The sequence below is a fragment of the Melanerpes formicivorus genome, unplaced genomic scaffold (genome assembly GCF_026170545.1).
Source record: "Melanerpes formicivorus ecotype bairdi unplaced genomic scaffold, bMelFor1.0.p_v2 SCAF_28, whole genome shotgun sequence".
NCBI classification, from domain to species: Eukaryota; Metazoa; Chordata; class Aves; order Piciformes; family Picidae; genus Melanerpes; species Melanerpes formicivorus.
In genome coordinates this window covers 7,780,925-7,795,939 of record NW_027142380.1, presented here as the reverse complement: position 1 = coordinate 7,795,939, position 15,015 = coordinate 7,780,925, and positions in this window count along the sequence as shown.

Below are 15,015 nucleotides of genomic sequence, written 5' to 3'. Positions count from 1 at the left end.
GCTCTGCTGTTTAGAGCTCTCCGTGGAGGCCATTTGTCTCCAAGATAAGGAAGAATGCACTCCAGGGCTGTGAGAAGATAAGCTGGGAGAAGAAAATGAATATGGAATTGCTACTCAGGCATTTACACAGGGAGCAAGCACCACACCCCCACCCCGGGGGGCCTCTGCAGAGAGCAGGGTGCAGCACCCAGGGAAATGTCTCCTGGCCTAGCAGGCTTTTGTTAACTATTTCAGCAGTAGATGCCATTTTCACCTTTACAGCATGCAAAGAAGTGGGACTGGTGTCAGTTGTCTCAGCAAGTCACTATGGTATTGGCTGCCTGACACAGATCTGTTATTCTCTCTTTTAGTGGTAAGTGGGCTGCTGCCTGTGGTTGTGTGGGCATGTGTGAGACATGATTTTGCATTGACACAATAAATTTGGGTTTGTAGTATTGTGGTACCCATAAATCATACTATATCTGTATTCTTAGGTTTGGAGGAAGTGACAGAACTGCTTTCTCACACAGTGTATTTGCAGACCTGATGTGGATTGTACCTGAAAGGTGCTTGGTGACGTTGGTTTGTGTTTCATTGAATGTTTTCTCGTGTTCAAAAGCCACAACACAGTGGAGCACAGTTGGCAGCATTTTGGTGGATGTTTGAGGACAAGAATCACAGAATGCTAGGGGTTGGAAGGGACCTCAAAAGTCATCCAGTCCAACCCCCTGCCAGAGCAGGATCACCTAGAGTAGGTCACACAGGAATGCATCCAGGTGGGTTTTGAATGTCTCCAGAGAGGGAGATTCCACAACCTTACTGGGCAGCCTGTTCCAGTGTTTTGTCACCCTCGCAGTGAAAAAGTTTCCTTATGTTTCCATGGAACCTCCTCTGCTCCATTTTGCACACACTGCCCCTTGTCCTGTCACTGAACATCACTGATAGTGTCTTTCTGACACTACCCTTCACATCTTTATAAACATGAGTGAGGTCACCCCTCAGGATCTTCCAAGCTAAAGAGCCCCAGCTCCCTCAGTCTTTCTTCACAAGGTAGATGTTCCACTGCTTTCAGCACCTTTGTGGCTTTGCCTGGACCCTTTCAGGCAATTCCCTGAGGTCCTTCTTGAACTGAGGGGCCCTCACTGGAGATGAGGCTGACCAGTCTGTAGTTACCTGGGTCCTTCTTCTTGCCCTTTTTGAAGACATTTGCTTTTTTCCACTCCTCAGGCACCTTTCCTGTTCTCCACAGCTTACCAAAGATGATGGAGAGCGGCTTAGTGACCAGACCCTCTCTTCCCTGTTGATGTTCTGAGTGACTTTGCAAATAATTTTCCCTGGTTTCACAGAGGTACCAGGTGTGAGTTGAGAAGGTCCACATTTTGGAAGGGAATCACAGAAATACAGTAAAAAGGAATAAAGCTCAGGTCTGACAGTGGAGACTTTTCCTGCAGCTGACTTGTGCTGAGCAAGGAGTTAAAATCTGCAGGTTTTGATGTATTCTTAAATACCTTTTTGTGTGTCAGTATCCCAGTGTCTGGCTTAAGGCCATTGGTACCCCAGGAGCTGTGTTTCTCACCCACACCAGCTGGACTCACTTCTCCTTTACATGCCTGAAATTCAGATAAACCTGGCTAAAATTAGATACCAGAAACCTTAAAATAACAAAAGGATGCACCTGGAGGCTTGGCTCTCTGTTCCACTGTGTATCAATACTTCTATAAAACAGACCTCTTAGCCCTCTGCCCAGGGGGGTCTGAGAGACTTCATCACCACTTGAACAAGACTTTGGTGGTTGAATCCGGAAAGGTCTTGTTGGGTGATCCCTGGGCATGGCCTTGCTTCCATTCAGCAAAACAGGATAAAACCCACTGTGTTTATGGGAAACTTTCTAGCACTGGAAACATATTCCTGGTGTTTCCTCTTGGCTAGCAGATGACCTTTGAAGAGCCCAGAAATGCAGTAGCCTCTCTCATTCTCATCACTGATTTAGCTTGCGCCATTCTTCTCTGTGCATGACCTCATTTTCAGCACAGAACTTCTTAGTCCTAGGCTAAGTTGCTCTTGGAGGTCCCATCTCTGTACATCACTCCCCTGCTCACTTCACCTGTTCACAGTGCATTTACCCACAGCATGTCTGCTCTTTACATTGATACATTTTCCTTCTCACACCTCTGTTCTGCCACTTGGATGTGGTGAGACCACACCATCTGCCTTTCATGGGGTGGGAGCTGCAGGGAGTGAAGGAGAGGGGAGAAGCTTCTTGGGAGGGATCATGGAGCCATTGTTGACCTTAAAGCTGTGCCTAAGGAGTAATAGGAGGAGAAAGTTCAGCAGCAGGTTTTGACAGGAGCTGTGTGTACTTGCCCTCTGCCAGCTTTGGCTTTCCACAGAGAGCAGGGAGGGCTGCTGCTTACACCAAGGATTTTGCAGTTCTGCTTTTCAGCCTGGTGTCAGTGGTAGGGTGAATGGCAGTAAACATCATTCTCTCTAATTATGGATGGGTGAGAGATTTGGGAGTATAACTCATAAATGGTAATGAGATGTTGAAGGCATAAATCAACTGCATATCGAGATGAGAACAGACTCCCCTCAGCTGTGCTCCAAACAGGCCAGGTAGTGACCTGATTGCAGCACCCTCCCTCCAGGCCTGTAATTACTTTTCATCTGGTGCCCTCAATTTTTTGGCAATTATGCAGAAATATCCCATTTCCTGTGGTAAATAAATTTGGTTTCGTGTTTTGCCTTGATGTAACTCCTCCCCCTCTAATATGCTGCATTGTCCATTGATTTGCCTAATTATGTGTATTACAACTGCATAAGGCTCTGGGTAGCAGCAGGGGTCTGTGCTGTGGAGAGGAGGAGGGTGATTGCTCCATCTGTTCCTCTGAGCTGCCGGGAGAAGCGTTGGGAAGTGAAGTGGGAAATGGAGGGAAGGAATTACCATTTAGTGCAGGTGCCTCTGGAAGGGGAATCCCACTGCCAGGTGCTGGCAGGCAGCTCTCCTGAGCTCCTTGCGTGCTTAATTACCCTATAGTGAGCCTTCCCATCTCAAATTAGAGCAGGCAATTGCAACTGAAGTCTTGAAACGGAATGGGGAGTGGAGCAGTGCTTAATCTATTTCACTACGGAGACCTACATTTCTCATTCAGCAAGATTCACGCCCCATTCGGCCGAATTTAAAAGCAGTTACCTGGAATTAGATGATTAATGTTAACATCTGACTGTAGAAGTGTAAAAGCAGACAAGGTCAAAGCATCTGAGCCTGCACATTTGGGTTTCAGCACTGATACTCAAAAAAAAACCCCAAACAACCAAGGGCTGTGGGTTTAAGAAGTTGCTTGGGACTGTTGGAGCCAGAGCAGGGAGTTCCAGGCAGAGCCCAGGGATGAGCTGTCATTGCTTTTCAGTTTTTACCATCCTGGACAAGCAGCTTAATGCCTGCACAGCTGCTTCTCCCTTTCAGGCTCTGAGGATGGCTGATGGATCAATAGTGGCAATAGGGTAACGTGTTGCTCGCTCTCCCGCTGGTTTCTGCCAGGCTGCTAACAACTGGGAGCGGGTAACTCGTCAGATCGGCTTGTCTGTTAGCCCAACTGGAAAAGATCTGAGAGATAAAAATGGGCTAGAACGTGTCCTGTGCCATCCTAATGAGTAATGCACAGGGACTGTAAGGTCCTGGGAGTAATGCACTTGGGAGGGGCAGACTTATCAAAGTTGAAGTCATGGTGGGTATCCTGTTGTGATTTAAGTTGCCTCAGGACTTTTCTGTGTGTTTCTGCACCTTGAAGCAGAGCTGCGAGGAGTTACACACAGAGTGCATCTGTGCAGGGCTCCCCAGTTCAAAAGGGGCAGGGATATGCTAGGCAGTGTCCAGCAGAAGCTAGGGGGATGATGAAGGGACTGGAACCATCTGTCTGATGAGGAAAGACTGAGAGCCCTGGGGCTGTGTTAAGTCTGGAAAAGAGAAGACTGAGAGAAGATCCTATTAATGTTCACAAATACCTGAAGGGTGAGTGCCAGGGAAAAGGGGCCAGTCTCTTTTCTGTGATAGGACAAGGGGCAATGGATACAAAGTGGAGCACAGGAAGCTCCACCTCAACATGAAACACTTCTTTACTGTGAAGGTGATGGAGCACTGAAACAGGCTGCCCAGAGAGGTTGTGGAGTCTCCTCCTCCGGAGACATTAAAGACCCGTCTGGGGGTGTGACCTGCCCTACGTGATCCTGCTTTGGCAGGGGAGTTGGACTCAATGATCTCTGGAGGTCACTTCCAACCCCCACTATTCTGTGATCTATCCTAACTTTGCTGTACCTGGCAGATTACTCAGGAGTTGCTAGTCCTGTCATTAATTTAGGAAGTAAATCGTCTGGAATGATCACATTACCAAGAGTACAATAGAAAGTGAAGACTTTTGGTCCATCCTTCCAATCACTTCCCCATCCTGCTTTATACCTGCCCTGACTGACCTGTCTGTGCCTGGTCCCTGTAGCTGGAATAAAAAAGTAAGCTGCAATTGCCCTTCCCCAAGACCTGGTGTAAGTTACAACACTTAATGTGCTTTTCTTCCTAACTGCATGGTACGTGTGCCCTGCTGAGGCCAGCAAAGCAACACCGTACCTGCTGCTTTAGGAAAAGGCAGAGGTGAAGGCACAGGAGCAGAAACTGGTGTGCCTGGGAGCTTGTGGTGGCGCCACGTGGGAAAGATCATGGCTTCATCTGACACCAGCCTGTGTCAAAGTCAGAGTTGTGAGGATCATCTAGGAGAGCTATGAAACTGAACCGAGGTGCCTGGCAGCACTCCAGCCATTCATCCACAGTCTGAGGTATTAGGCAAGGATTTGGAGTGGGGCGCCGGCGGAAAGTTCCCTTTTGTCCTCAGATATCCGACAGCAAACCTCATCAGTCACGGTAGGGGAGGATATTCAGGGGCTCTGAGAGTAAGTGGAATAAGGCTGTCTAAAAATTGGGGAAAATATTCCAAGAAGATCCTGATGCTAATGTGATTATGCTCTCAAATCCACAGGGATTTGAGTTATGAATAATTACAGTGATACGTCTTCTCTGACTCCATTCTTTATTGTTGGAACAGTAAGCTCATGGAACCTTAATACCAGGCTCTTAATGACCCTAATGAAAGTCCTAAATCACACTTTTCTTACCCCACCTGCTGGGGTGTCCATGACTATCTATCAGAGAGAGCAAAGGAGGCATGTGTGTGCACATGCACCTGGGGGGTGTGCGTGTGTGTTAGTCAATTTGCTTTTCAAAGTGGCTAAAAACAAAAGTCTGAGGAGTTCCCCCTGCGAAGTGATTTCCCTGGGTGCTGCTCAGTTCACAGCCTCTGTGCTAACTGCTCCTCGCGCTAATGGAATCCTCTCACCACAGAAAACATCGTACTTCAGATCTGAAGTGGTTGGCAGAAGCTGTAATTGAGGTGTGAAGTGACTTTCCACACAAGAACCTGCCTTCCAGCGCTGGGCTCCTCGCTCATCACCGCCGAACGCTGCTAGCAGAACCTCTTCGGCTGGTAGCTGTGGCTACAGGGGGGGCTCGGAAGCCTGTTTCCATCCCTGCCATCCTGTTTGGATTGCTGATCCCCCCCAATTTGTACCTTAAATCCCTTAAAATAAAACAAACCTGGAAATGCTATCACACCCATTGCTCTGAGAAATGTAAGAGAGCATAATATTTATCGTGTAAATGAATAGTTTTAGCCCCAGCTTTCTCAAAACCAAACTGCAATTAGTGTTGTTTTCATTCTGAAATACTGGTAGCAACTAAACCAGGAATTCTGAGCCTTAGAAATATGGTTTGAGATTTATTTGCTATTTAAATACTAGTAGCAACTAAAGCAGGAATTCTGAGCCTTAGAAATATGGTTTAAGATTATTTTTTTGTTTGAGGAATCGTCAGCTTTATTAATTTACTGCAGAATTTATAGGGAGAAGAAGAGAAACTGAAGAAAATAATGCCGTATTCAGTCAGCAGGAGACATGATTCAAATTAATCCAAGGAAGCAAGTGAATCCCAGGCCAGTCCTGGAAAAGAATCAGTTGGATTTTGGGAAGTCATGGGAAGATATTTTCATTGATAATGTGATCCAGCCCCTGACGCATGTGTTCGCTGCATGGGAACGCAGGAGGCCTTGTGGTGGGAGCACCAAGCCCCCAGTGCATTGCCTGCTGCCTTGGATTCAGGGATCAGTGTCTGCCTTCCCCAGAGGCCTCTGACCTAACCAGGCCCTGCAAGAAGGTCTAGAGTTGCAGTATCAGGTTTTCATGGCTGCTGATGTTATTTTAATACAGCCCTAAGTTCCTTGAAATTAGCCAGATATTTCCACTGGATCCAACCCCAGGCACAAAGGAGGAGAAAAGGGGTTGAGGAGGAAGATGCAGGGGTGATAGTGTCTTCTCCCAAGTAACTAGTGACAGGATGAGAGGAAGTGGGCTTAAGTTGTGACAGAGGAGGTTTAGATTGGACATTAGGAAAACATTCTTTACTGAAAGAGTGGTCAGGCATTGGAACAGGCTGCCCAGGCAGGTGGTGGAGTTGCCATCCCTGAAGGTGTTCAAGAAGTGCGCAGATGTGACTCTTCAGGATATAGTTTAGTGGTCATGGCAATTGGTTAGGGTTGGACTCAATTATCTTAAAGGTCTTTCCCAACCTTAATGATTCTATGATTCTATGAAGGATAAGTAATTTTGATTCATTGTTGCTCACTTGAGTGACCACAGGCACCCCCATTATGCTCTTGGCACCCTCTTCCCTTTGAATGGAAATGTTAAGATCTCCTTGCCTTGAGCTGTGCTCCCCAGTGAAAAGCATGGAAGAGATGAAATCTGTGTTCATGTTCTCCTTTTGTCTTAAACTGACATCCTACTTACAAATCACTTAACTTATAGGTTAATCGAGGGTGTAGAGTCACTGGGAAATCCAGTGTGATATTGGAGAAACCCAGCAACAGGTACAGGCTGTAGCTGTCAGTGCCCCACTGTGATAGAAATATTAGATGGATGGTTTATAGATTAGGGAAAATGGGATGGATGACTGACAGCAGTGGGGGGAAATGTAAGTACCTGGAGATGCTCAACACTGGAAATGTGGTTTGAGTGCTAAACTGACCATTGCATTATACAAGTCAACTACAAGCGGTGTGGTAAGCAGATGTGAGCTCCAGGGAGATTTTAAACTGGTGTCATGCATGTGTGAGGTGAAACAGAAGAAGATATACAACACTCCCCTGGAGAGCAGGAGCTGCACACATTGGAGTCCACTTGGATTTGGTCCATGACTGTATTGGTGTGATGGTGTAACTCCACTCTGGGGAGCTGGATGCTGTCCTGCTGCCTCCTCCAAGTCCTGCTGCCTCCCCAGATTGCTGGTCTGGAGACACCTTCTGCTCAGGAGAACCCCCCATGAGTGAGCAGACATGGCAGCAGGCAAAGGGCAGGTTTGCTGCCTGAGATAGAGAACTGGAGCTGGCTTTAATTTATCCTAAATATACAACCAAAAAGTGTTAGTGTCATAGAATCACAGACTGGTTTGGGCTGAAGGGCACCTTTAAAGGTTGTCTAGTCCAACCCACCTGCAGCCAGCAGGTTCATCTGCAACTAGTTCCTCAGAGCCTGACCTGAAATGTTTCCAGGGCCTCTACCACCTCTCTGAGCAACCTGGGCCAGTGTCTCACCACCCTCAGTTTAAAACTTTTCCTCCTTCTCAGGTCATCCTGGAGCCTTATCTTCTGCAGGATGAAAAACCTCAGCTCTCTCAGCCTTTTCTCACAAAAGAAGGGTTCCAGCTCTCTGGTCACTTTTGTAGCTCCTCTGGCCCTGCTCCAATAGATCCATATCTTTCCTGTGCTGAGTACTCCAGAACTGGACACTACTCCAGGTGAGATCTTGCCAGAATGGAGTAGAGGAGCAGAAGCCCCACTCTTGACCTGTTGGTTATGCATCTTCTGATGCAGCTCAGGAGATGGTTGGTGTCTGTGGATGCTGGCAGTATGTTCAGCCACAGGTCTTCTGGGCTGTGCTCAAGTTTTCCAGTGCACACCCTGAGCTCCAGGAATTCCAGGCTTCCATAAGACTTTCTGGTGCTGCTGTGTGCTGGAGAAGGGCCATTTGTGAGGACACAGGCACTGTACTCAGGTGATGGAGAAAAGAGTCCTTTGCTTTTCAAAGTCTGTTGTGGCTGCTTCTGTGTTGCCTCCCTAGCCTGACCTTGTGTCCTCACAGCAGCCTGGCACAGCAGCTTGAATTGAGCGAGAGGCTGGGAGCTCTGCCAGAGGTGAGACCACAGCTTTCCTGGCCTCTTCCCTCACTGTTAACGTCTGCATCTTGCTTTGGGGAAGGTTGACAGGAAAAAGTGGACACACTCAGCTTAAACTTAGAAACAAGCTACTGAACCGTGAATTCCATCAGCTCCAAGAGGTGCCGAGGTGCCAAGGTGTCCAGCAGTGACCTCTGCCCACTGCGGGTGGGAAATCGAAACCCGGAGATTTCACAGGCAACCAAACGCTGAGGCTTGACGAGCAACCCAAAACAAACTGAAGGCCTCCATGAAAAACTTTCCCAAGTCACCAGCCTGCGTTTTCACTCCACCCTTAGCCCAAAAGCAGCCCCGGGCAGTTGTTTGCTGGCTGAGATGAGCATGTGGGCGGCTTTGATCTCGGCAGCTAAACCAGCGCCAGCGTTTCGCTCTGCACAAACCCGCCCGTACTCGCCACCGGCTCTGATTCTCTTTTCCCGTTACTTTTCCCCTATTGCCACAACAATTAATTAAGAATGGTTCTGCTGAACCCTGTTGATTCATTTGGCACTTGGAAGCTTAATGAGGTGTAAACCTGCAGACTGCGGCAGCGCTAGGGCTGACACGGTAATTTATATCAATTGGGGTGATTAGTCCAGGTCCTCAATCACCGCATTGTTTCTCCCTGCAATCTGTCACAGCCCTAACAGGGGGACCTCAAAGCTGGATTTCTCTTACATTGGTGGGTAATGTTCTGGAGGTGCTGCTAACAAGGAAAGTACAACTCATGTGATGCTTTCAGAACAGCAACATACAAATTGCTGTTGTAATAACGTGTACTTTTCACTCCAGAGATGACGGAGATCCAGCCTTCAGAGCTGCGCGATTTGTGTTTGCAGTTACAGCAGCTGCAGCTCTGGGGCGCAAACACCCACTGCAGGTGTGGTGTTTTGGAAGGGTTTTCTTTTGAGACATACCTAACACCTGGCTAAAGGTCCTCGTTGCTTCAGACTGTTAGGAGCTTGCTGGGAGAGGGCTCTGCAGATGGTTTTGTGGGTTTTGTGTGCACTCTGCCTTGACCAAATTATTCATTGGTAAACTATTAGTTCTGCAAACTCAGAGCTGGGACGTTGGACCTACCCGAGATTTCTTCTCCTTTCTATCAGCCGTAGCAGAGGGGTCAAATAGAGCAGAGCAAAGGTTGTGTGACATCTGTGCAACCATGCACACCTTGGTTACGTCCTGGGCTGCACCAAAAAGGGTGTGATCAGCAGATTGAGAGAGGTGAGTCTGCCACTCTGCTCTGGGGAAGCCTCACCTGGAGTACTGCGTCCAGCTCTGGAGCCCTCAGTACAAGAAGGACATGGACCTGCTGGATAGGGTCCACAGGAGGACCACAAAAATGATCGGAGGACTAGAGCACCTCTCCTATGAGGACAAGCTGAGAGAGTTGGGGTTGTTCAACCTGGAGAAGAGAAGGGGCTGGGGAGGCCTTATAGCAGCCTTCCAGTACCTGAATGGGACCTACAAGAAAGCTGGGGAGGGACTGTTTACAGTGAGGGGACAAGGGGCAATGGTTTTAAATTAGTGAAGTATAGAGTTAGATTGGATGTTAGGAAGAAGCTCTTCACAATGAGGGTGGTGGAACACTGGCCCAGGGAAGTGATGGAGGCCCCATCCCTGGAGACACTTAAGGTCAGGCTTGACTGGGCTCTGAGCAGCCTGAGTAGTTGGGGATGTCCCTGCTTACTGCAGGGCAATTGGACTAGAAGGTCCCTTCCAACCCAGTGCATTCTATGATAAGTGATACTGCATCCTCTTAATGTCTATAGTCCAACCAAAATGTGACTCTTCAGAGTCTTGGAAATAATTTTGTTGGTGAGGTCTGACAAGAAATGGAAGGAAATGCTTCCTTTTGGCAGCCTAGGCTCAGCAAAGCCACCAACAATGAAAACATAAATCAGCAGCCACATCTCTGCTCTTCAAAAGGAGTTGTTCTAAGGGTAAGCATTCAGATAGGTGGTGTGGATGTGCAGGCTCTGGTTTCAAAGTACATTGCCTGTTGCGATGTCATTTCCAGGTATCCCCATATACATGTGCCTTGTTTGTGCCCTTCCTTGTGTGAGGGGCACTCTGTGAGCCACCATCGCTGCATCCTGGCTTGGGGCAAGGGCTGGGACAAGCATCAGGAGCAGTAGTGAAAGCTGCTGCTGAAGGCAGTGTCAGAGCACAGCAGGACGTGCGAGGAGTTGCTGTGCACAGCGACAGTAAATCAGCCCTGGGAATGAGGAGTGGTTAACAGCAGCCTGATGGAGTTAGTGCAGTTTGAATGGAGATGGTGCTCTTTTGTTTAATTGCTTTGGTCTTATTCATGGATAAAAAACATGAACAAACCAACCTCCTGCCCCCAAACTGAAACCAGAAATGTGAGGAAGTTGAGCTACCCCAAAATCAAAGCATTCCCTTCAGATGAGTCTCTAACCAGGTTCCCTGGGCACACAAATACATCTCAAAAGCATCACAATTAAGGTAAAGATCTTTTTAATAGTTGCAGAACCAGCAGGAAACTTGAAAGTTGTTTCTTAGGGCAAAGAAAATCTGTCAGAAATCCTGCATAGTCAGTGTTAATGCCTTTAAACCGAGCAGTGAGGCACAGACAGATCCATTTCTGTACCAGGACTCTTCTCCACCACTGCAGTTGTGTAAACTGATTTTAGCACCCTTTCTATTTTCAGTGCAAAGAGTCCTCAGAGTAAATGAGTTTTTGACCTGTAACCACCAAGAGTAACATTCACTTTGGGGCCTATGTGTAGAGAAATATAATTTATTTTAATGATATTTAAACTAATGAGCTTGGCTAATAGGTATCTTTGAAGCCCTTTATGGGGGTTCAGTGGTGGGACAACATGCCACTGGGCACAAATGCTCATTTACTCTGCAAAATGTCAGAGAATGGCCCATCTATTAGTAAAGTGCGTTCTGTTTGATTTTTAAAGAATATATTTCCATAAATTACCATCCAGAGAAATAAAATAAATCAGCCAGCTATTCAGTGAAACCTTAAATGTTAATTGAGAGTCACGGGAGTGACAGGAGCCAAAGGACAGAAGGGAGTTGGGGGTGCAGAGCTGTCGGGATGGCTCCACTGCTCAGAGGCTGTGTCGCCCTCAGGGTGCCCTGTGCCAACAGGTCTACCAATTCTTTCACCTCAGGTCTCTATTAACTTCTGCTGATGGGGACCCTGTCGAGAAACCTCCCTGGGGCTGGGCAAATGTCCTGCCACCTTGACCACAAGCTGCTGAGCGGGCTGGGCTTAGGTGGCTGCTGAGGCTGCTCCCTGGAGCAGCTTGGACAGCCTGGAAGTGAAAAGTGAGCCCAAAGGGAGGAGAAGGATTGAGAAACTGTCTCAAGACTAGAAAGATGATGGTCAAATGAATCACCATGGCTCCACCCTGAGTAGTGCTGGCACTTGGAAACTCCATCATGTGTAGGCTGATATCTGTAAGTGTAGCTATCTTCCCTACAGACCTGGTTAAATTTTGTGTGTCATGATTGTTCCTTTTCTCTGTGTTTAATTTCCTCAATGCCAGCCAACCACTGCTAGCTTCCTCTGAGAGACTATAGTTTCTATCACTGACATATCAGTGACCAGCTTGAGCTGGTCACATTTGCATCATCCTCAGAATTTTCTGGGACCTGGGAGGGAAAACTGTACCCATAAAATCATTGCTTCAGGGAGCACAAGAAGAAAACAGAGCTTGCAAGGTCTGTTTTCCTGCCCTCAGGCAGGTTGATCTGTGTCAAATTCATTCTCAGCAGCTGTTTACTTAACTGATTCTTGAGCTCTGCCAACACTGGAGATCCCAGAGTGTCTCACTGCCATTGCCATTACAGTTTTGTTTACAGCCCATGGCATGGATGTGCTGTTATCCAAGTGCTTCATAACAAGAATGGCAGGCTTCTTATCCTCTCGTTATTAGCAGCAGCACCGTGAAGCTCCTTTGTGGCTCAGAACAGCAGCAGCAGCAGAGGGAGGGGGTAAGGGCAGCAATTAAATCTGTGTGAGTCCTGTCTGTGGGCAAGCCCTGAGGCTGCTCAGCACCGGAGCAGAATCTTGGATCTGAACACCTCCCCCCCCATCTACTTTCCTCTTCCTTCTGTCACGTGAAATGGTTTGGGTTTGTGCCATCCATCCTCCTCCCAGCTGTCAGTCCAGGGAAGGAGTGAGCAGCACCGGTGGTCACCAAGCAGCTGGCTGGGCTGCTCTGCAGGTAGAGCTGCAGCACCTCTGAATGCCAGCAGCCTAGGTCTGCACTGAGCAGATGAAAGATTATAGTGATCAATTTGGTGAGAAGGGAGATATTTCTCCATCTGTCTACCCTCAAGGCTCTATTTCCTCATAAACCATTCCCCGAGACATCAAGAAAATTGAAGCTGTTCAGAAATGGAAAAGATAGTTAACCCACAATGAATGAATATCCGATAGACTGGCTGGCTCTCCTGGAACAGAAGGAAGCAGCCAGCTGAGCCGATGCCTTCCTGCAGCAGGCTGGGCTCTTTAGGACAGCAAAGTGCCCCTGTAGCCTGTTGTGTTCACCCTGCATTGCTCCTCTGCCAGCCACACCGCTCAGGGAAGCACGCTGCAAGCTCTCCTCCCCCAGCGCTCACAGTGGCCTCTTGCCTGCACCACCCAAGGTGGGAGGGGGCTGAGATGCAGCTCCAAAACTCAGCTGCTGTGTTGAGCCCTGGCCCTGTGCTTAGTGCTCATTAGGAAGGCCTGGGGCTGATGGACTGGTCCTGGCCGGCTTTGGCAGCTGCCATTTCCTCATTTGGAACATGGGCTCCTGGCCCTGAGGCTCTCTGCTCATTTAGGAGTCTAATGTAGTCTGATTTTATTTTTCTAAGGCATTAGCAAAAGATGAAGCAGAGAAGACATTTTAAAGGGTATATGTTTGTGAAGCTTTCATGTCCTGTGCTTCAAATCCTCTCAGCTTGATTAACACTCAGTGCAAACCGGCTGGAGCAGGAAGGTCACCTCCAGAGCTTGGGTGCAGGTTTCCAGGTGGGACCTCAGGATATTGTGAAGGCACCTGTCTCTGTTTCCCTCTTGGAGCTGGATAGATAGGAGGGATGTCATCCTGTGTCCTCTTCTAAGTATGCCCCCATCCCTGCCCTGTTTCTTGCAAGGAATTTAACTGTCTCCTCTCATCACTTTTCAGGCATGGCCAGGAAGCAAGAGCTGGAAGATACTGTTGTTCCTTGGAGAGGCTGGGAGCTGCAGGGAAGCTCTCAGCTTCCCTCTTAACCCTGCTCAGCCTACAGATACTCCAAAGCCCTAAGGAAACAATGGCTCTGCATCGTTTTATTTTTGCCTAAAGCTTTGTTTCTGCCAGCAAAACTTCTCCCACATGTCCTGATCTGAGTCTGAGTGGGCAGCCCCCAGCAGCTGGTGCTGTCTCCCACCAAAGTTCAGTGACAGCAACTATGGCAGGGAGGCCAGAGCTGCATCCTAAAATAGTTGGGGTCCTCGTGAGATGATGACTGGTGACCAGATTCTGAGGGAGTGAAGGCCACATGTCCTACAAAATCACCCCAAGCATGAGCTGTAGGCTTCTCATGAGGGAGAACCTTGTGGGAACACCTTGCTCTCTCCACAGCCCATTAAATATTCGAGTGAGGGCTCAGCTCTTCCCCCAGGCACCATCCTCATCCCCCTGCCAGCCCCAGCCCAGGGCTCCCTCTGGGCTTTTGGATCCTATAATGCAAGTGAGGGTACAGAGCAGCAGGCTATTGTAAGCAAGAATGCAGGACCAGTCCTTTTCCTACCAGCTGTCAAAAAGTATTATTTAATCTCAAATAGCTCTCAGTAGCTTTTTTTTTTCTGTTGGTTGTTGTTGTTGCTGTTGTTTCCTCTAGTTTGTTTTAAGAAGGTTGTGGAGTGTGAGAAAGCAGGAAGCAGTGTCAATAACACAGTGGGTTTGTTCTTTTCACAGACACCCTTTGAACTCCCTTTACTCTGCCTCCCCTCCAGTTACATTTACACACCCTATAAATAACCTCCTAGTGCTTTGAAATGCTTTTATTAAAGCTAAAAGGGATTTTTTTTCTCTTCCAAATCCAGTGTTATTTTCTGCATTATCTGTAGACAACCTTCAGAATAATTATTATAAATGGCCCTGGGGTTTAACCCATTTCACTGTGTGTGCTCAGTGAGAAGGAAAGCCCTGCATAAAAGGGGCAGAAGCTTGCAGAGGACATGATGGATGTGACGGGACCCCACTGGTCCTGGGTCTCCTAGCAGCTGTGTCTGTGGGGCAAGGGAAGCAGAGGCCACGCCTGGCCTTAGCTGCCTGTGGTCTCCTTAGGGACAGCTGCTGTGGATGGTTGCATCTTTCTACATGAGTCTTGCAGTCCCTGAAGACCATGGGTCTGTTGGAAGGCACGGGGAGTAACACTGGGGGTGTGAAGATAAGAGGACGAGATTTATGGCTGGCTCCAACCCAAAGCATTCTGTGACTCTATGATTCTTAGTGGAGAGGCTGCAGGTATGTTCATAAGCAGTCTCCCCCCAAGCCCAGCCTGCTCTGCCTGAGCTCCTGGAAGATGAAATGTGTCCTCTCTGCATTCTGGTAAGAGAACTAGGGGCAATTCCTCACTCTTGGGATGAGTTCAGCACAATCTGACTTTCTGGGATGGGTATTTCTTTGGCTCAGTTGTTACTTTAGGCTTCATCGTAGTAATTCTGTGAGCACCCCTGAAAATGTTCAAGTCTTCCACAGTAATTCCCC